Genomic DNA, 23,404 nt, shown 5'->3' on the forward strand with positions numbered 1-23,404 from the left:
CTAGCACTCAAGGCATGGGCAAGAACATACAATTATCTTATTAGGTTCATTTTAATCCCCATTTAGTGTAAATATTTTCACTTATTAATACTACTTACAATGAGTTACGTTGGCAGCCACTTAGGGCCCCGAACCCCATTGCAAGCCACTTCCCAACACTACAAGTAGATAACCTACCCTAGGCTCATGGAATCATAAATCAAAAAATCACCTCAGTCCTATACAAGCAACTAGAAAAATACCAAATGATAATCCACAATAAGAATATCAAATCTCCATGAGCAACTGAAAAGCATCCATTGATAATCATGACTGCAACAATTCTCTATTGGCAACTGAAGATATCAATGATAATCCACAATATCCATCAATCCTCATCAAGCAACCATATAGTATTCCAAAAAAAATATCAATATCCATATCAATGATAATCACAAAATCCATCAGTTCTCAACAAGCAACCATCAAAAATCTCAAAATAAATCACAATATCCATTGATTCTCAACAAGCAACCAAAAAGCATCTCAAAATAAATAATACTAATTGAAGACTCCAAAATGGTCAAGTCCAAAACATGTCACAAAATGAAATCATCAAGAATAAATCAACACTTCAGTCCCATGAAGGCAACTGGAAAGAAAACTAAGTATAACTGATCGATGACTCAAAAATGATTAGGTCAAGTGTCTCAAATACATACACCTTAGCTTCACACAAGAAGACTGAAAAGCAATAACAATCAGTAAATACAAACATCTCATATAGCATACCATCACATTACCATGGTTAGGTTTTAAAAAGATTGAGATCAAATAACATCAACATGCCATCACATCTCATAACCCCCGAGTCTCCGGTAGACATCCTATAACTGGTCAACAATCTAGTCAACCCCAAAATCCCAAAACACAAACAATATACATACAACAATGCAAGTTCCATATTTGTGTTTAGCAAAGTTCCAATTTCCATTTCAGTGTGAGTTTTTAAATTGAAAGAGGCACATCTTATTTGATATAGTTTAACCCTTTCATTTCAAAAAATGGAATAATAAATTACCCTAGTCAAATTTCCAAAATAATAAAGATGCAAATACATGTTTCAGTTTGCTCTTGAAGTCACATGGTTATGCCAAGCATGAGGTTTCATTTTTTGTTTCAAGTATATTTCAAATGTACAAGATTCTTCGTTTAACCTCCAAGTCAACCCATTTATCTCTTTAAATTAAGCATAGAATTATCCCTCCATTATTGTAAACAATTGTCTAAAATAGTCAAAAGATAATTATTTACTTATTTAAATCATTATACTAATTCCTATTGACTTTTAGATAAAATCATTCACATTATTCAAAACATTAGAATAGTACTTATCAACTTTCAATAATTAGTTTACAATTTCCTTAAAACACTTCAAGGACAATCATTTATTTAAAATAATCTTCATTGATTTTAAGTAAAATCAATCTCATTAATAATTCAATTATTAATATCTCTTTTCTTTTAATTTTGCCTCATTTATAAATCCATTTACTTGAATTGACTAATAATTAATTACACTTCTTCTACTATTAACTAATCTTAATTAAATTAAATTAAATTAGATTAGTTAATAAATCATATCAAACTAATGCATAATAATAAGATTCTATTTTAATTCGAACCCAAACCCGAATCAATTTTCAAATCTTGATTCTACTAAGGGAAGATTGCAATAATAATTTTAATTTCCATAACTGGATGAAACAATATGCATGCTTGAATTACAAAATTGAAGATTCATTCATAGAGTGTAGTGCCTACCCTCATTCACATCCTTTTTAGATACATTGTTGTTATCATTATGAGACTATATTAGATTAGTTTTATGCTGATGGATTAGTGGAATTGTTTTGAGACTAAAAGATATTATGTTATGGATTTGGTCGATATATGATGAGATTATTTAGACTTTACATTTCATGTATGCATGATGATCATTGCATTGTTTTCAGTTATTGATGATGATTAGTTAGATGGTTTATTATCTCATGTATTTTATTATGGATACTTACCCCATACTTGCATGTGTATGGTGTGCGTGATTGTTCTTTTGTATTGCATTTTTGATATGGCTAATAAAGGGAGTCGTAATCACCTACTAGTCGGGATCTACATGATGCACCACTTCTTGCCATTTCCTATTTAGTTTAGCATTATATATATATGTTGTATGTACATGCATAGTTTTTATGCAGGTTTCAGGTATCGGGTATCGACTTCCCTAAATTGCCAGGATGAGCATACCCTATTACACTATCTCAATGATAAGAGAAGGGAGATAAATTCTCAAGTCCAAATCCCAAACCCTTAAACCATTTTCCTAGAAAGATAGGACAAGTATCCAGATATTTCACCCACCGAATCTGTCGGATGACATAATCCATGATTTTTAACCCTTTAGACTGATTTTGTATGGGTTGTTCTATGACGGGTTTTCATATTTTTATCTTGGAGGTCTATGGTGAATTTCCTATTAATTAAGTCTTAATAGATAAATTTAATTAATAAATTAATTATTTGGAGAAATTGATATAATATCATGATTTTGATATTTAATTATAATTAATTAAATGAGAATTAGTTGAGAAAAGAATTAAATAAATGTAATTAAATTAAAAATTAATAATAATAAATAATGATAAAATAATAAATAAATAATAATAAAATTAAATAAAAGTTATAAGCTTGCCTAGGAGTTAATGCACTTTTTTATTTCTCTTATGTCAACAATACGGGAGTTAGTGCACAATTTAAGCACATGGTGTCTACAACCTTAAGACTCATTTGGAAAGTTGGAAAAAGCTCGTGCTTAGTTGTCTACACCTTCTAGTTGTTTCTAGAGGCATTCTTGAGAGTCCTTTATATTCAGGCACTCTAAGAGGCTTAAGGGAGGAATTTTGGAGAGCATTTTGGAGCATTGGAAGACTCAGGAATGTTGGAGAAGGGAGGACCTTGCTCTGCGAGTTTTCTGAGGAAAAGTGATTTAGCATTAGAATCTGGGTAGACTCTTGCAATCTTGTTTATGCTATTTTCGCATCTTGCACTTCCTGTCTTCTTCACATCTTCCATATGTTTTCTGAGGGTTTTTCATATTTTAATTGTATGCATTCTCAATATGGGTAGTTAAAAATTATTTGAGAGAAATTTATAATATGCATAGATCTGAAAAGAACACGGGGCTAGGGTTTTATATCCATTAGCAAACTTATTGAGTAAATTTGGAGAACAAATATTCCATGGTTTCATTAAAATTGAAATCTTTTAGAAAATTGTGTTTATATGAACATGCTAATTCAGATATGCAAATATATATATATACATGTTATATATATATATATTATGCTTAATTAATCTCTGCATGTATATATATATACACACATATATACATATATATATATATATATATACATAAATATATTTATATACATACATACATACATACATATATATATATATACATATACATATATATATATCTACATATACATATATATATACATATATATATATATACATACATATACATATACATACATACATACATATATATATATACATATATATATGTATATATATATACATATATATATATATATACATACATATATATATATATATATACATACATATATATATATATACATACATATATATATATATATATATATATACATATATATATGTATGTATATATATATACATATATATATGTATGTATATATATATACATATATATATGTATATATATATATATATATAAATATAAAATTGGAAAATCGAATGTTAATCACATCGCGATTACGTTTTTAAAGAAAATGTTATAAATTTTTTTATAAAGAAATGATTTGCACATTATATGTGGGCGGGGAGGGCCGAGCCCGTACCCCCACCTCTGCACTATTACAGTGGCCGACAGCACTGCTTCTGCAGGCTCTGCTACCACTGTTGTAGTCTTGCGACAGCGGGCCTGCACGGTACCTCTATTTGTGGTGGTGTTTTCTTTATCATATGCAGTAACGACTTTGATGATATGCATTTTGTGATTCATTTTCGATTTTAATAAATGTTGATATTATATATATATATATATATATATATATATATGTATATATATGTATATAAGTATATATGTATATATAGTTATGAACAATTATTATTATATTTAGAAAGGTAAAATTAATGGGTCATTCTGTTAAAAGATAAATGATTTAAAATATTAATGATAGTTTGTCAAATATTATTTAAAAAGGAAAAATATTAATAAGTTAGCTTAATTAAACTTAGTTTTATTAAGGTTAAATCAAAGTTTTAACTATGCAATTTATTGAATTGATAATTGATTATTGGAACTCAATAGGAGTCAATTTTGAACAATGTTTATATAAACAATATAATTAAAAAATCAAATCTAATGGTTTTGGGAGAGAAACTTTTAAACAAATACATGGGTTAGGAAAAAGACGTGAAAATATTCCTCAATTCATTATCTAAAACTAGAAACAAAAACTGAAACCTCCACTTTTAAATCAACTATGTAATTTTAGCATAACCAAAACATGTGCTTGCATTGTGTATTTCTTTATGCTTCTTGTTTTGGGTTTTGGGTTGACTAGTGTTGACCAATTATAGGATGAGGCTTGGGGTTATGATTGTGATGTCATGATGATGTTTTAATTCCGATCTTTATTAACCCAACCATGGTTATGTGATGGAATGCTCTATGTAATGTTTGTGATTACTGATTGTTTTAGTTGAGACTCTAATGTATGAGACACTTGACCCAATCATTTCTAAGTCATCGATCAGTTATCCTTGGGTTATTTTCTAGTCACCATGATGGGACTGAAATGTTGATTAATGTTGTCCTGTTGTGACATGTTTTGACTCAACCATTTTGGAGTCTTTGATCAGTATGATTTGAGTTATATTTTGGGTATTGAGAACCAATGGATACTTTTGATTATCAATGATACCTTTTGTTGCCAATAGAGAACTATTGTGGTCATGATTTTCTATGAATGCTTTCTAGTTGCTCATGGAGATTTGATGTTTTTGTTATGGATATTTGATGCTCTTATTTTGGATTATCTTTTGGTATTTCTTTCTAGTCACTTCTATAGGACTAGGGTGATTTATGATTCTATGAGCATTAGGGTAGGTGATCTACTTGTAGTGTCGGGAAGTGGCTTGCAATGGGGGTCAGGGCCCTAAGAGGCTGCTAGGGTAACTCATTGTAAGTTGTTTAATAGGTGAAAATATTCTCACCTAATACTAACTTAATGAACCTAAAAAGATAATTGTTTGGTTCTCGCCCATGCCTCGAGTGCTTGTACAGACTAGGATGGGAATAGAGAGAACACTTGGTTGCAACCTTGCATTCCATAGTATGCCTTGTCAGTATGAAAGGATACTAGTGGCCGCATGAGGATCAGTAGGGACCCATGGAGTTTAGCTAACTACTAGGGTAACTTCTACATGATATATGCGATGACACTTTCCTGCTTGCATAGTAGGTTTCCTACAAGTCATTGTGTGCCTTTGGGATTAGATGTCGGTTTTGTGATTGGAACCTTTGAGTTAGTATACTTTTAGAATTTTGAGACTTAGAGAGTTTTCTATGCTATGTGATAGCCTATGTGGGACTTGAGATTATCTCCTCAGCATGGTGGGAGTGGACCACTTAGATTCCATGCGGTCGTGTGGTTGTGTTTTTCCACTCTTATCATTTGAGATCCAGTTGAGACATCATGGCTGATGCATCCTTCATGATGGTGGTTATGTATCCTTACATTGGTGATTAGCATACATTAAATAATGTTACTTTATGCTTATATTTGCATGTTAGATTATTTTTTGCATATGATGTAGTATGTATAGGAGTGACATTTGTACTATGCTAATACCGATGATCTCTTTGGTGATTTGGAATGTTATGCACGAAGGGATGGCTAGGATTCACGATGGTCTAATGATGCTATTTATGATTGGGAGGAAATGTGCACTTAGTTTATTATGTTGATCTTTTATGATAGATGTATATGTCTTCTATGATGATGTATCATGTGTTTATCTTTACTTTGATGTATCATGGATTAGATTAGGATGATGTACTTTATTCCACATATGTATATTCTTTTAATCCTTTCATACCCCGTGGCATGTATAATGGATGATTGAGCATTTAGAAATGTAATGTGTAAATATTGGAGTTATCATTATTATTTCATGTGGTTGTTGTATTAGATGGATTCATTAATGTTAGATGTGATTCAATGTTAAGGGATCTTTAAAGAATGTAACCTATTATGTTATGTTTACTTCTAGATGGTTATTGCTACTGCTTTCGTTATTCTTGTATCAGTTGTGAATGATATTGCTTTCATGTAAAAAAAAAAATGCTACCAAACTTAGCAAGATTTTAGGTTAATTCTTTGGATCACTTGTCGAGGTGTTACATTTGGTATTAGAGCCTGAGTTTCTACATTGGGAGCTCTGGGTATTTTGGAGCAAACTAGGATTTGAAACTATTAAGTGTATCATTTCAACTTGAAACTAGGTGAACTAAACTTGTATTGTTGCTTGTATTTTTTTCATACTTCAACACTTAGTTTTCAAAATTGAGATCTTACTTTAACTTAAACATAAACAAAACTGAAATTGGACTTGGTCTTTTACAAACATGTGTTTCCTTAGTTGTAATAGTACTTTGTACTATTGTAGGATGGTATCTAGGACTAGGTCTTCTATTAGAGGCCATGGTAGAGGCCGTGGAAGAAGTCATGGTCATGGCAGAGCTATTAGTGTCCATGAGTCTGTTCATGAGGAATCTACTCGTGAGGAGAGTAGAGGTGAGCACAATAGTGAGAAACAAGAAGAGAGCCATAAAGAGGACCAAGCTGAGTCTGAAGAGGTTGATTTGAGACAGATGATGCATACCATTCTTGACCATCTACCTCCTATTCAAGATCAGCCTAAAGCACATCAGAATGAACAAGAGCATAGACCGAGGTCTAGGAGTCCTTAGAAGGATCGTCAGAGGTCCATTGTGTCCACCCAGATGAAGGATCTTTCGAGATCCAAGGTCAAGCCTTTTAATGGGCAAGGTTCAGGTTATGTGGCTAAATAGTGGCTTATTGCCCTTGACAGGATTTTTGCCATGCAAGATTTCAATAGCAATGTTAAGGCAAGATTTGCGATTATTAATTTGGAGAATTTTGGAGCCACTTGCTGGACAATTGAGGGAAGAAGCTAGGTATTGATATAAGTAGTGTTACTTGGGAACTCTTCTTAGAGAGATTTCATGAATGATTCCTACCAGAGGAATGGAAGCAGCAAAGGGCAGATGAGTTTCATAATCTCAGGTAGTATACCTTGTCAGTGATCGAGTACAAGCATAAGTTTTATGAGCTCATGTCTTTTTCAAGATTCAGTGAAAATTCAGCTCAGTTGACACAACATTTTATTAGAGGTTTGAACAATCGTATAATTGGGGGTGTCAAGGTGTTTGAGCCAAAAACCCCAAGGATGTGGTACGTCAAGCTATCCTTGTTGAGCATAGTTTCAACCTTGGTCAAGGAGGTTTTTTTGGAGCACCAGCAGTATCAGGATCTAAAGGCAACTACAATTCAGGTGGTAATAGGAAGCCTTCCTTTTCTAAAGGGAAACAGTATCAGCAGCAGTCTTAGCAGATGCAACAGCAGAAGGGATCAAATTCTCAAGCTCAAGGTGGTGGTGGAGGTTCTAACTCCAAGAACAACCGTAATGCTCAGTGTAGTAAAAGGAATCCACCCAATCAGCCAGTTAAGAGTAGCCAGTCTTTTGTTAGTAGGAACAGCCGTCAGCAATCAAACGTACCACCCATGGGCAAAGGTTCTGGTAGAAATACAGAATGTTTTTCATGTGGGAAAATTGGTCATTATGCAGCTTAGTGTCCAGAATGAGCATCTCAATTTTTAGGACCTAGGCCTATAGTTTCAGAGCCTATGGTTGGTGATGCAAGTAGAGGTCATACAGTGTTTGTAGCAGTAGATCACCGTCAGGTGGATCATTAGGGAATAGTGGTTGAGACCATAGGTGCTATTCGAGGTATATCTCTTTCCGTATTGTTTGATTCAGGAGCTATAGATTCATTTATTTCACCATCTATAGTTTCTAAGTGTAAGATGGATGCGATGAAGCAAGATCATGGTTGGCAAGTGGAACTAGCCTCAGGTACTAAGGTCTCCATAGATTCCATAGTTTATAAGTGTGGGCTTAGCTTAGGAGATTTTGATACTGTAGTTGATTTTCAAGTCATACCCCTTGGTTCCTACAATGTGGTTTTGGGGATGGATTGGCTTGGCTCTCATAGAGCTAGTATAGATTGCAGGAAGAAGATGATTATGTGCCAAGATGATCAAGGGAATGATGTGAAGATAGTCGGAATACCAAGTCCTATATCTCTATGGATGATTTCTACTATGCAAATGAAGAAAAGTTTCCGTAAGGGATGTTGGATATTTGCTATTATGGTAAATGATCTCGATGAGGAAGATCTCGTGAGGAAGACTTTAGATCACCCTATTCTACAGGAGTATGCAGATGTTTTTCCAAGTGAGATTCCAAGCATGCCTCCAAAAAAGGAGCATTCAACCTAGTGTATCACCATGGGGAGCTCCAGTGCACTTTGTGAAAAAGAAAGATGGTTCTTTATGCCTTTGTATTGACTACAGACAGTTGAATAAGGTGACTATTAAGAATAGGTATCCTCTACCAAGGATTGATGACTTATTTGATCAGATCAAGGGAGTTGCAATATTCTCCAAGATTGACCTTAAGTTAGGATACCATCAGCTTCACATTAAGGAGGCTAACATTCACAAGACCACTTTTCGAACTCACTATGGGCATTATGTGTTCATAGTGGTACCTTTTGGGTTGACTAATGCACCATCAGTTTTCATGAGTTTGATGAATGGTGTGTTTCAATCTTATCTTGACAGGTTTGTACTTGTGTTTCTTGATGATATATTAATATATTCTAAGACAGAAAAGGAGCATGAGGAACACCTGTGATTGGTCTTGTAGTGTTTAAGAGACAATCAACTTTATGCCAATGCAGCTAAGTGTGAATTTTTCAAATCAAAGATTCAATATTTAGGGCATGTCATTTTAGGTGATGGTATGTCAGTGGATCTTGCTAAGATTTAGGCAATAGTAGATTGGTCTACACCAAATAATGTGTCAGAGATTCGTAGTTTCATGGGCCTAGCTAGTTATTATCACAGATTTGTCCAAAACTTCTCTAGGATAGCACATCCTATCACTTCCCTTTAGAGGAAAGGAAAGAAGTTTGTGTGGATGGAGAAATGTGAGGAGGCATTTCAGAAGCTCAAGGAGATTTTGAATAGTACATCAATTTTAGCTGTACCTGATCCAGAGGGAGATTTCATGGTGTGTACAGATGCTTCTCTTGAAGGGATTAAGGTAATTTTGATGCAGAATGGATGGGTGATTGCGTACGAGTCACGCAAGCTCAAGGATCACGAGCTAAATTATCCTACACATGATCTTGAATTAGCAGTAGTAGTTCATGCTTTGACAAGATGGAGACATTTCTTATTGGGGCACATATTTGAGTTACATAGTGATCATCACAGTCCTCACTACATTTTCACTCAGCCTAATGCTCGCTAGAGACGATGGATGGAATTCCTATGCGAGTATGATTTTGAGGTAAAGTATATCTAGGGAAAGGAGAATGTGGTGGCAGATGCTTTGAGTCACAAAAGGCATGTGATATCATCTATGACTCTTAGTGTGGATTTGAGGAGTCAAATTCTTTAGGCACTTCCTACAGATTCTTGGTATCGAGAGGTGTGCAGAGAAATAGATTCAGGAAGACCTTTGGAGGGTAAGTTTGTAGGCTACGTCCAAGAGTCAAATGGTCTTTTGAGACATTTGGGGAGGATTTATGTGCCTTTACTGGATGAGCTTCGCATCTTGATTTTAGCAAAAGCCCATCATACACCCTACTCGGCACATCTAGGTGTCAAAAAGATGCATGGTAATTTGAGGCGTTTGTTCTTTTGGTTCGAGATGAAGTGAGACATCGCTAATTTTGTGGCTAGGTGTCTTGAGTGCCAGAGAGTTAAGGAAAAATACCAGCACTTGGCTGGACTTTTGCAGCCAAATCTCATTCCTTCATGGAAGTGGGATATCATCTCTATGGATTTCATAGTAGGATTACCTATGACTATTTGTTGACATGATGCTATCATGGTCACTGTTGATCGATTGACTAAGGTGGCACATTTTTCACCAATCAGGTCATCCTACACAGTAGCTTCTGTAGCTATTGTCTTCATGGGTGACATTGTGAGATTACATGGCATTCCTAGGAAGATCATTTCTGACAGGGATCCAATATTCACATCCGCATCTTGGATGTCATTGCAGCATGAGCTTGGAGCGCAATTGAATTTCAGTTCGGCATATCATCTAGAGATAGATGGTGAGACAGAAAGGGTGAATTAGGTTCTAGAAGATATGTTAAGAATGTATGTGATGGATAGGCAGACACATTGGGAGGATTATCTCTACCTAGTGGAGTTTTCTTACAACAATGGGTATTATAGTTCTATTGGCATGGCACCATTTTAGGCATTATATGTATGTCCTTGTCATACACATTTGAGTTGGGATAATCTTGAGGATCATATCTTGTTGGGTCCTAAGATGCTTCGTGATATGGAGAAACAGGTAGTATGTATCTATGAGCATTTGATTACAGCACAAGATAGGCAGAAGAAGTATGCTGATGCACATAAGACAGATAAGCAACTTGTTGTGGGAGATAAGGTTTTCTTGAGAGTGCATCTATCAAAGAGTCCTATCCGATACAGAAAGGGTTCTAAGCTAGCACCTCATTTTGTGGGACCATTCGAGATTCTTGAGAGGATTGGCCTAGTTGCTTACCGCCTTGCTCTACTGCTCAGCCTAGCTCGCATTCATGATGTTTTCCATGTTTCAGTGCTTAGGTAGTATATTCCTGATATCGTACATGTTCTTGATTGGAATGCATTGCAGGTAGAGGATAGGCAACTGGCTTTGGAGCTGGTACGTATTTTGGAGTAGCGAGGGTTGACCCTCAGGGGTTGAACCATCGAGCAGGTAAGGGTCCAATGGGATCCTAATGATGATTCTTCAGCTACTTGGGAGGATGCAGTGAGATTGAGTGAGTTATATCTCTACTTGTTTGTAGGCTTCCAGGAGTAAGCCTAACCCAAGGGGGGGTGGATGTAGTGCCTGCCCTCGTTCACATCCTTTTTAGACACATTGTTGTTATCATTATCAGACTATATTGGATTAGTTTTATGTTGATGGATTAGTGGAATTGTTTTGAGACTAGCAGATATTATGTTATGGATTCGGTCGATATATGATGAGATTATTTAGACTTTACATTTTATGTATGCATGATGATCATTACATTATTTTTAGTTATTGATGATGATTAGTTAGATAGTTTATTATCTCATGTATTTTATTATGGATACTTACCCCATACTTGCATGTGTATGGTGTTTCTGATATGGTTAAGGAAGGGAGTCGTAGTCACCTACTAGTCAGGATCTACACGATGCACCACTTCTTGCCATTGCATGTTTAGTTTAGCATTATATATATGTTATATGTACATGCATGGTTTTTATGCAGGTTGCAAGTACCTGGTATCAACTTTCCTGAATTGCCAGGATGAGCATACCCTATTACACTATCTCAATGATAAGAGAAGGGAGATAAATTCTCAAGTCCAAATCCCAAACCCTTAAACCATTTTCCTAGAAAGATAGGACAAGTATCTAGATATTTCACCCACCGAATGTGTTGGATGACATAATTCATGATTTTTAACCCTTTAGACTGATTTCATATGGGTTGTTCTATGATGGGTTTTCATATTTTTATCTTGGAGGTCTATCGTGAATTTCCTATTAATTAAGTCTTAATAAATAGATTTAATTAATAAATTAATTATTTGGAGAAATTGATATAATATCATAATTTTGATATTTAATTATAATTAATTAAATGAGAATTAGTTGAGAAAAGAATTAAATAAATGTAAGTAAATTAAAAATTAATAATGATAAAATAATAAATAAATAATAACAAAATTAAATAAAAGTTATAATAAAATTAAATAAAAGTTATAAGCTTTCCTAGGAGTTAATGCACTTTTTTATTTCTCTTATGTCAACAACACGGGGTTTAGCGCACAAATTAAGCACATGATGTCTATAACCTTAAGATTCATTTGGAAAGTTGGAAAAAGCTTGTGCTTAGTTGTCTACACCTTCTAGTTGTTTCTAGAGGCATTCTTGAGAGTCCTTTATATTCAGGCACTCCAAGAGGCTTAAGGGAGGAATTTTGGAGAGAATTTTGGAGCATTGGAAGACTCGGGAATGTTGGAGAAGGGAGGAGCTTGCTCTGCGGGTTTTCTGAGGAAAAGTGATTTAGCATCAAAATCCGGGTAGACTCTTGTGATCTTGCTTATGCTATTTCCTCATCTTGCACTTCCTGTCTTCTTCACGTCTTCCATATGTTTTTTGAGGGTTTTTCATATTTTTATTGTATGTATTCTCAATATGGGTAGTTAAAAATTATTTGAGAGAACCTTATATGCATAGATCTGAAGAGAACACGGGGCTAGGGTTTTATATCCATTAGAAAACTTATTGAGTAAATTTGGAGAACAAATATTCCATGGTTTCATTAAAATTGAAATCCTTTAGAAAATTGTGTTTATATGAACATGCTAATTTAGATTTGCAAATATATATATAAATATATGTATATATATACATGTTATATATATATAATGCTTAATTAATCTCTGCATGTATATATATATATATACACACATATATACATATATATATATATATATACATAAATATATTTATATACATATATATATATATACATGCATATGTATATATGTATATACATATATATATTTTATTGGAAAATCAAATGTTAATCGCATCGCAATTTATGTTTTTTAAGAAAACGTTATAAATTTTTTTATAAAGAAATGATTCACACATTATATGTGGGCAGGGAGGGCCGAGCCCATACGCCCACCTTTGCACTATGGCAGCACTGCTGCCATAGGCTCGCAGGCCCGCACAGTACCTCTGTTTGCAGTGGCATTTTCTTTATCATATGCGGTAACAACTTTGATGATATGCGTTTTGTGATTCATTTTCGATTTTAATAAATGTTGATATTATTAATATATATATATATATAGTTATGAACAATTATTATTATATTTAAAAAGGTAAAATTAATGGGTCATTCTTTTAAAAGATAAATGATTTAAAATATTAATGATAGTTTGTCAAATTTTATTTAAAAAGGAAAAATATTAATAAGTTAGCTTAATTAAACTTAATTTAATTAAGGTTAAATCAAAGTTTTAATTATGCAATTTATTGAATTGATAATTGATTATTGGAACTTGATAGGAGTTGATTTTGAACAATGTTTATATAAACAATATAATTAGAAAATTGAATCTAATGGTTTTGGGAGATAAACTTTTAAACAAATACATGGGTTAGGAAAAGGATGTGAAAACATTCCTCCATTCATTATCTAAAACTTGAAACAAAAACTAAAACCTCCACTTTTAAATCAACTATGTAATTTTAGCATAACCAAAACATGCGCTTGCATTGTGTATTTCTTTGTGCTTCTTGTTTTGGGTTTTGGGTTGACTAGTGTTGACCAGTTATTGGACATCTACGAGAGGCTTGGGGTTATGATTGTGATGTCATGATGATGTTTTAATTTTGATCTTTATTAACCCAACCATGGTTATGTGATGGAATTCTCTATGTAATGTTTGTGATTACTGATTGTTTTAGTTGAGATTCTTATGTATGAGACACTTGACCTAATCATTTTTGAGTCATTGATCAGTTATCCTTGGGTTATTTTCTTGTCGCCATGATGGGACTGAAATGTTGATTAATGTTGTCATGCTGTGACATGTTTTGACTCAACCATTTTGGAGTCTTTGATCAGTATGATTTGAGTTATATTTTGGTTATTGAGAACCAATGGATACTTTTGATTATCAGTGATACCTTTAGTTGCCAATAGAGAACTATTGTGGTCATGATTTTCTATGAATGCTTTTCTGTTGCTCATGGAGATTTGATGCTTTTATTATGGATATTTGATGCTCTTATTTTGGATTATCTTTTGGTATTTCTTTCTAGTCGCTTGTATAGGACTGGGGTGATTTATGATTCTATGAGCATTAGGGTAGGTTATCTTATTGTAGTGTCGAGAAGTGGCACTCAATGGGGGTCGGGGCCCTAAGAGGCTGCTAGGGTAACTCATTGTAAGTTGTTTAATAGGTGTAAACATTCTCACCTAATACTAACATAATGAACCTAAAAAGATAATTATTTTGTTCTAGCCCATGCCTCGAGTGCTTGTATAGACTAGGATAGGAGTAGAGGGAACGCTTGGTTGCGACCTTGCATTCCATAGTATGCCTTGTTAGTATGAGAGGATACTAGTGGCTGCATGAGGATCAGTAGGGACCCGTGGAGTTTAGCTAACTGCCAGGGTAACTTCTACATGATATATGTGATGACACTTTTTCGCTTGCATAGTAGGTTTCCTACAAGTCAGTGTGTGCCTCTGGGATTAGATGTCGGTCTTGTGATTGGAACCTTTGAGTTAGTATACTTTTAGAGTTCTGAGACTTAGAGAGTTTTCTATTCTATGTGATAGCCTATGTGGGATTTAAGATTATCTCCTCAGCACGGTGGGAGTGGACCACTTAGGTTCCATGCGGTCGGGTGGTAGTGTTTTTCCAATCTTATCATTTGAGATATAGTTGAGACATCTTGGCTGATGCGTCCTTCATGATGGTGGTTATGTATCCTTACATTGGTGATTAGCATATGTTAGATTATGTTACTTTATGCTTATATTTGCATGTTAGATTATTTTCTGCATATGATGTAGTATGTATAGGAGTGGCATTCCTTCTATGTTAATACTGATGATCTCTTCGGTGATTTGGAATGTTATGCACGAAGGGATGGCTAGGATCCATGATGGTCTAATGATGCTATTTACGGTTGGGAGGAAATGTGCACTTAGTTTATTATGTTAATATTTTATGATGGATGTATATGTCTTCTATGATGATGTATCATGTGTATCATGTGTTCATCTTTACTTTGATGTATCATGGATTAGATTAGGATGATGTACTTTATTCCACATATGTATATTCTTTTAAGCCTTTCATACCCTGTGGCATGTATAGTGGATGATTGAGCATTTAGAAATGTAATGTGTAAACATTGGACTTATCATTATTATTTCATGTGGTTGTTGCATTAGATGGATTCATTAATGTTAGATGTGATTCAATGTTAAGGGATCTTTAAAGAATGTAACTTGTTATGTTATGTTTACTTCTAGATGGTTATTGCTACTGCTCCGTTATTCTTGTATCAGCTGTGAATGATATTGCTTTCATATAAAAAAGAAAATGCTACCAAACTTAGCAAGATTTTAGGTTAATTCTTTGGATCGCTTGGCGGGGCATTACATAGAGAATTATTCAAACACACATAATAGACATGATGAAGACATGAAGAGAAAGAGCATAATAAAATATGTAAAATAATCACGAGTGCCTACCTGGACATTGATGCGAATTCGCTACACCTCAGAAAATTTTAAAGAAGCTCCTCCTCTTAGAACCTTCTCCTTTCCAAAACTTCCTTCCTTCTCCAACATTCACAATTCCTCCAAGAATCGAAATCCCCCAAGTGACTAGGAGTGCTTGTAGAAGCATATTAGGATGTCCATACACAATAGGAGAGCCTCTATATAAAGGCCTCTAAGATGCATCTAGAATGTGTCTAGAAAGAGCTAGGAGATAAGCATGACAACTAAGCACATATCTTCCACAATAAGAAGATAAGCATGATGAGGTGTCTAGAATGTTGCAGACACCATGTACTCAAATAATGTGCAAACTCCTAAGTATAGACAACATGTGCATAATTAGAGTGCAAACTCCTGTGTTGTCAACATGACAACTCACAAGAGTTCGCATACTCCTATAAATATTAAAATAATGCACGTTAATTTATTTAATTAAATTTTTTTATTTAATATTCACTTGACTTCTTTTAAAATTAATTTATTAATTTTAAATCTCATGCACTCACTTTATTAAATTCACTTGTTTTATCTTAATATATTTTAATCACATGCATGATTCATGCGATCTAGAATCTTTTACTAATTTTAATACCTTTTCCACTTTTAAATTTATTTTTAAATCTCAATTGATAAAATATTTATTAACTTAAATAATAATAATATTATTTAGCATTTATTTAAAAATTAACTCTAAATATATTATTATTAAATTAAATAAATATTATCACATTCCAAATCTAAACTTATAACTTTTATCTTCAAATTTAATTATTTTATTTAATTAATTTTCCAATGAATAAAATAAAATAAATACAAAAAATATCATATTAATTTTTCATTAAATTAAATCATTAATTAAATATTTTAATTAGACTTAATTAATAGAAAAATACACCAAAGACTCATAAAGTAAAATACAAAAATCCATCATAGCAAAACACATACAAAATCAAACTAAGGGTGAATATCACGAATTATGTCATCTGACACATTCAAAGGGTACTCAACTTAGATAGTTGTTCTAATTCTCAGTTAGGACAAATGGCACAAAGGGTTGGGATTTGGACTCGAGAATTTATCTCCCCTCTCTTACCATTGAGATAATGCGATAGGGTACGCTCATCCTGGCAATTTAGGGAAGTCAATACTCGGTACCTGCAACCTACATAAAATCTATGCATGCACATACACGATATATATATATTAAGCTAAACAGACAATGGTAGGAGATGGTGCATCGTGTAGATCTTGACTAGCAAGTGACTACGACTCCCTTTCTTAATCACATTAGAAATGCCACACAGAAAGAAAACAAACATGCACACTATACACATGTAAGTATAGGGTAAGTAGCCATGAGAAAACACATGATAATAAATAATCTAACTAATCATAATCAATAACTATAAACATTATAATAATCATCATACATACATGAAGTAAGGAGTATCAAGTAATCTCATCATATGATCAACTGAATCTAAAACAATATCTGATAATCTCAAAATAATGTCACTAATCATCAATATATGATTGACCTAAAAGAGTTTGGCAATGATAACAAAAATGTGACCTAGGGGTAGGCATTACACTACCCATTCAAAAAAATGATATATGTCTCTAGGGGTCCTAGGAACCCTAGGAACATATGTTGTCAACAAATATGAATAATATTAAAATATAGTATATTAAATATATAATATAAAATCTAAATTCTACTATAATACATAATATACTATAATATAATATATACTATATATAATTACTCTATACTATAATATATACTATATTATAATGTTGGAATACTTTAGAATAACTTGGGGGGGGGGGGGGGGGGGGGGGGTGAACCAATTATCTAAGGTCTAAATGTACAATTTTTTTTTTAGTGCTACAACTTATTCTTATGTAGGCATTGATTATTCAATATCAAAGATATGCATATTGTTGTCCTATGTCAAAATAACTTTGCAGAAATGTAAACATGCAATACCACAAAATCAATCACATATTTTGACACAAGGATTTTATGTGGAAACTTGATTTGGGGAAAACCACCAATAACATGCTACCAATTTTCACTCTTCTAAAGTGAGCTCTATGAGGAGCCAACCCTATTCAAGGTTACAATGCACACTGTTAAATGTGACCTAGTTAAAGGATTTCAATCACCCTATTAGGAGTGAGCCTTGTTAGAGGACTTTAGAATATTCTATTAAAATGTCACCCTTTATTGAATTTATCTAGACTGGTACAATTGTTAGAGAGTAACCACAAGACTTGATCTGGTAATAATAACAACTCACTTGTAGATTACAAATTTCACATTCAATACTCCAGTCTAATTTTCATTCATCCTCCTCATCTCTGACAACTTGTTCACCTTTCAAGACTTTATCACCTTAAGCCTTCTTGCTTTGTATGCCAACTAAAGACTCTTCTATTTGGACACCATATGAAGCAACACCCTAGATTTCTTGTCTTCCTTATGTTCTCACAAATGACAACTATGGATTCTAGCCTGCTATCTCCTTATATAGAGAATTTAGGTCTTTTGGTGCTTAACCAAAATTGTCCATTCTAGTGTTAGGTAAGATTCAATGAATCTACCCACTTTTCCATTTTATCTCTTTCTAGAAACTTCTTCTATAATCCTATTTGAATTCACCTCAAAATAGTTTATCTTAAATTATGTGCCACCATCTCATCATAGTTATCTTCCACACACTTCACACAATTCAAGAAATGAACTTTGTTAGCTCAGATTTGTTAAATCTTTGATCTAACTCATTTTAATGACACTCGACAATAACACTTTGTTTTATTGATAAATACTATTATTTGATGCTTGACCAACACTAGGTTACTCAACATCCACTAAGTCTATACTAGTGATCAACACATACTAACTTTCTTCACTTAGCATCAACTGTATTTCTCTTCCTAGACTCATACTAACTTTCTTCACTTGGCACCAACTATATTTCTCTTGCTTGGCTCAAACTAAACTTACTTCTCTGCTTCCATTTTTTTTTTGCTTGGCCTACAATGACTTTTCTTGGTTTCCATTGTTTACTCACCCAGGCTTGATTGACACATTTCGAAATGTGTAGGATCATTGTGTGCCAAAAAGTGGAGATCCATAAAATATGTAATTCTAAAATGTCTCAAAGCATTTAAAAATCTATTCCAACTTTTTTCCCACCCATCTTGGTACTAAATGAAAATAGTCAATACCTTTATAAGGCCTACTATATCTTTTTATACTAACCCTATATGGTCAACTTTGAAAACATCTCAAAAATATATTTTTGGCCTATTCTTGTGTGTTTTTGTACTTCAAACATGTAGTTGACAACTTTATTTTCACCAAAATTTGATGAAATGAAAAGGGTTTCTTAATAATGTTCTTAGCTTTCCAAAAAATGTAAGGTTTGTCAAATTACAAGTTTATAAGTAATTATTACTTATTTTCTAATAGAGTTACAAATAAAGTGTTGATTTACACATTGCTTGAAAAACAACAATAACTTTCAAATGGTACATCATTTTTGAAATCGTAAAGATGCATCACATTCTATACTTCTTCTACTATAAGGGAAAATGAAAGAAAAATTAAATTTTATAGAGTTTTAAATTAGTTAAGGTGGTTAGACATGAGAGTTTTTTAATTCCAAAATACTAAAGTAGAAAATTAATAATTATTTATTTATTTAGAATAAAAAAACCCAAAAATATTTGTCACATCCATGCCTGAGTCTACTTCTTCTATCTAGAGTATTATTTAAAAATATCATCATTTGATTTTGATTAAGGTGGTTAGAGATATGTCTACTTCAATTTTGTCTTGAAATTTTTATACTATTGCATTAAAATTCAAAATTTTGATGAATCAAATTTTTAATTTTAATTTTTTCAAATATGACCTAGTAGTTTAGAAATTTAATTCAATTTCCTAGAGATTCTTTTCCCTTAGCTTTTTGATATAAAGTTTTTAACAAGTAGAAAATTGCACGTCAAGTTGACATAACCCTGATTTACTAATTTTTTATTACCACTTAAGAGCATAGTTTGGTTGACCATGATCTTAGACATACCCATTTCTTTACTTATCCTTCTTCTCATCTTTCTTCAAGTATCCTTTCATTAGAGCCTTAAGTAGATTATAAATAATACACTATATCATCAATGCCTTGCTTGGCCTTAGTGCTCCTTTTATTTACCAACTCAACCTTTCTCTAGGTTCTCTTGTTATCCTTTCTTTTCAAATCCTCTTCATCAATCAATAAATTGACATCATTCAAACCAAAGTAAGCAATTATCTCACCAACAAGTAGTATGTTTGACATTAGTGACAAAATAATGATTGTTCCATGATAGTTTTCATCAATCTTCTTCACTCTAACAACCTCCTTTCAACATATAACACATACTATATATCATAATATATAAATATGTATGATATAAGTAGATATATAATATGTAGGTACTTATTATATATTTAACTAGAAGCCTATATTCAGTTGTAGAAATATATTTTTTTTATTTGGGTGATAATATATCAAATATTTGATAACGAGCATTGATATATTGGGTATTTAATTAGTCCTAGTAATTATCAAGCCTAGTTTCTCAACTCAAAAAATATGATTTTCCCCCATTTCAGTGACTTGCAGACTTCGAGGAGGCATCTGATAACTTTTAACCTAACCAAAATTTCTAAAATAAATAGGTTTCTTGAGGATGTTATTATCTTTCCAATGATATAATTACCATCAAAATATGAGTTTGATAAGTAATTATTACTTATTTTTAAATGAAGATATCTATAAAGTGTTGATTTATATACTAATTAAAAAATGACCACAACTTTCAAACTGTAAAATATTTTTGAAATCTAAAAAATGTATCCATTCTATCTTTACCTAATATAATCAAAAAATTAAATTTGATAATTTTTTGAAGTAGTTATGGTGTCAGACATGCGCCTTTTTTCTTTCAAAAATCTTGTAGTAGTAAATTCATAGTTAATTATTTTCTTTAAAATAAAAATACCAAAAAAATGCATCACATCCGAACATGAGTCCACTTCTTATATAAAAGTATTTTGATTTGATTTTGATTAAGGTGGTAAGACATATAGAAACTTCTTATTTTTGTCCTTAAATGTTTGTACTACTATGTTAAAATACTATTTTTTGATAGATCAAAAAAAATAAATTCAAATAAGACCTAATAATTTAGAAACCAAATTCAATTTCCTATAGATTATTCTTACAACTTTTTAATATGAACTTAATAACTAGTTCAAAATTGCACCTCTAGTTGACATAAACCTGATTTTTTGAGTTACAGTGCCACTTAAGAGTATAGTTTGGACCATCATGATCCTATACATACCCCTATATCTTATGCATATAACAATGTCTACTAAATATACTACATTTCTAAAAATATGTTCATTCCTCTCTCTCCATTATCTAAAATAAATGTGAGATATTATTAAGAACCATAGAAGAGATAAAGATTTATTCAAAGTGTGAGGTTTCTATTAAATATATAATTCTACAAAATTATTTGGGAAAGCCATTGATAAAAATCTAAAGAATTAGAAAAAAGACCAGATTTACCTAAAAAAGGAGAAACTAAATGTGAAAAAAACTTTTAGCATCTTGAAAATAAAGAAAACACCAATTTGGGATAGTCATTCCTTGATTACATTGATCATTATTAGTTAAGATCTTATTCTATATTTGCAACCAAAAGAAGATATTTATCTTTGGAATTAAGTTTGGATTCCAAACATGGGCTCAAAGGGGTGAGGGAAACTATATTTACTAACCATCTTGAAAGAAATATAAACTAATAAATTCCCATCACAAGAGGAATCCATGACCTTAACATCCTTAGTAACATACTTAGCAATATGCACAAAGAAAAAAAACTTTAAATTTGATCAAGACCTAGGTCCACCCCCTTAGCCAATACCTAGTATATTCATAGATATAATTACCCAACCAAAAGCATATTAGAATGATTTAGAATAACTGAGAAGGGGGTGAATCAACTATCTTAGGCTCAGATGTACCAATTCAACTCTTAATCACTTCAAATATTGTAGATCTAATCATTAAGTAGCTCAATCTCTATAGAAAATAATCAACAACATAAAACTTGAAGTCCACTATCCTAATAGTAAATAAATTGTAGAATGTAAAACATTGATAGTTAAATGTGTCAAATAACATCCACACAAGCATGAAACTAGGATTTCAAATTTATACAATGGTTAGGAAGTAACAATAGGTTGATTTGAATAAATACAACTCACTTTGCAAATACAAATCACAATGTAGCTCATATGTTGATCCACTGACTAAGCTTCATTATCATCTCTATCCCTAATTTTCTTGGCAAACCTTCAAGCAATTATACTTCACCTCTACACAACTTTTCTTAGCATCCTTCTTAATTTCATCAATTAATAGCATCAATAAAACATCTACTTGTCAACCTTGATTAGGTTACCCTTATGGCTCCTTATATAGATCACTTGATCTTTTGTCTCTTAAACACTACCACAGATCTTAGCATTTTCATTAGATTCAACACATATAATGAATATGTCCACCATTTCAATCTCCTTCTCCCCATCTTGATACTTATTCAAACTTGTCTTTGAATCCATGCCTAGGAGTGTACAAACATGGTTTTTTATGCATTAAATAGTCTAGATTATCCACCCTTAGCTTTAACATGCTTCCCATATTCTAAGAATTCAATTAAGTTGGTTGTAAATCAATATTTCCTCACACACTGTCAAAAATATGACACTTGGTCAACACTATCTTCTAACACTTGGTCATCACTGCATTGCTTGGTCAATACTATTTTTTTTTGGCACACTTTTTGTTATTCAATTGATACCAATGCTCAGTCAACACTATATTCTTCTTAGCATGTACTATCATTTAGTTAACACTAGCATCACTCAGTCTAAACTTCTAGTTCCTTAATCTTCTTCTTTGAAGCTCAACCAAGCCTAATACTTTGTTCTTCATTGATCATATCTTCTATGCTTTATCACAACTATCTTCTCTACATAGGTTATGATCAAATAGGCACATTATCTTGCCAAAGTCAAACTAGTCAAGTGCCTATTGTAATTCCACATAACTCTACCTTTCCTCTAGATCCTTTTGTTATCTCTTCTTCTCAAATCCTTTTCATCAATGATCTTGATACAATGATTCATTCAGATAGAAGCTACCTCACCAATAAGGTTTGAAATTAATGATTACCTAACAATTATTCCAATTGTAGTTTACATTAGTCTCCCTCTTTGATATTGATGACAACACCTCAAGTTATCATGAAATACAAAATTCATTTCATTTTTTCCAAGAAGCTTCCTTTTTGTTTAGTATCAAAACTTCATTAATATCCTTAGTTTCATTATGATTCACATCTTAGTGTCCAAAAATCTCCCCTTCTTTTAGTTTTACTCTAATTCTCATCTATGTAGCTCTGATATACAATACATAAACTACCTCTATCATATTAGAACATGAAATCAATTAGCTCTCTTTTGATGCTAGAAACACCTTTCATTGAT

This window comes from Cupressus sempervirens, chromosome 1 (genome assembly GCF_028749045.1).
Source record: "Cupressus sempervirens isolate cs-2001-9-10 chromosome 1, ASM2874904v1, whole genome shotgun sequence".
Classification (NCBI taxonomy): Eukaryota; Viridiplantae; Streptophyta; class Pinopsida; order Cupressales; family Cupressaceae; genus Cupressus; species Cupressus sempervirens.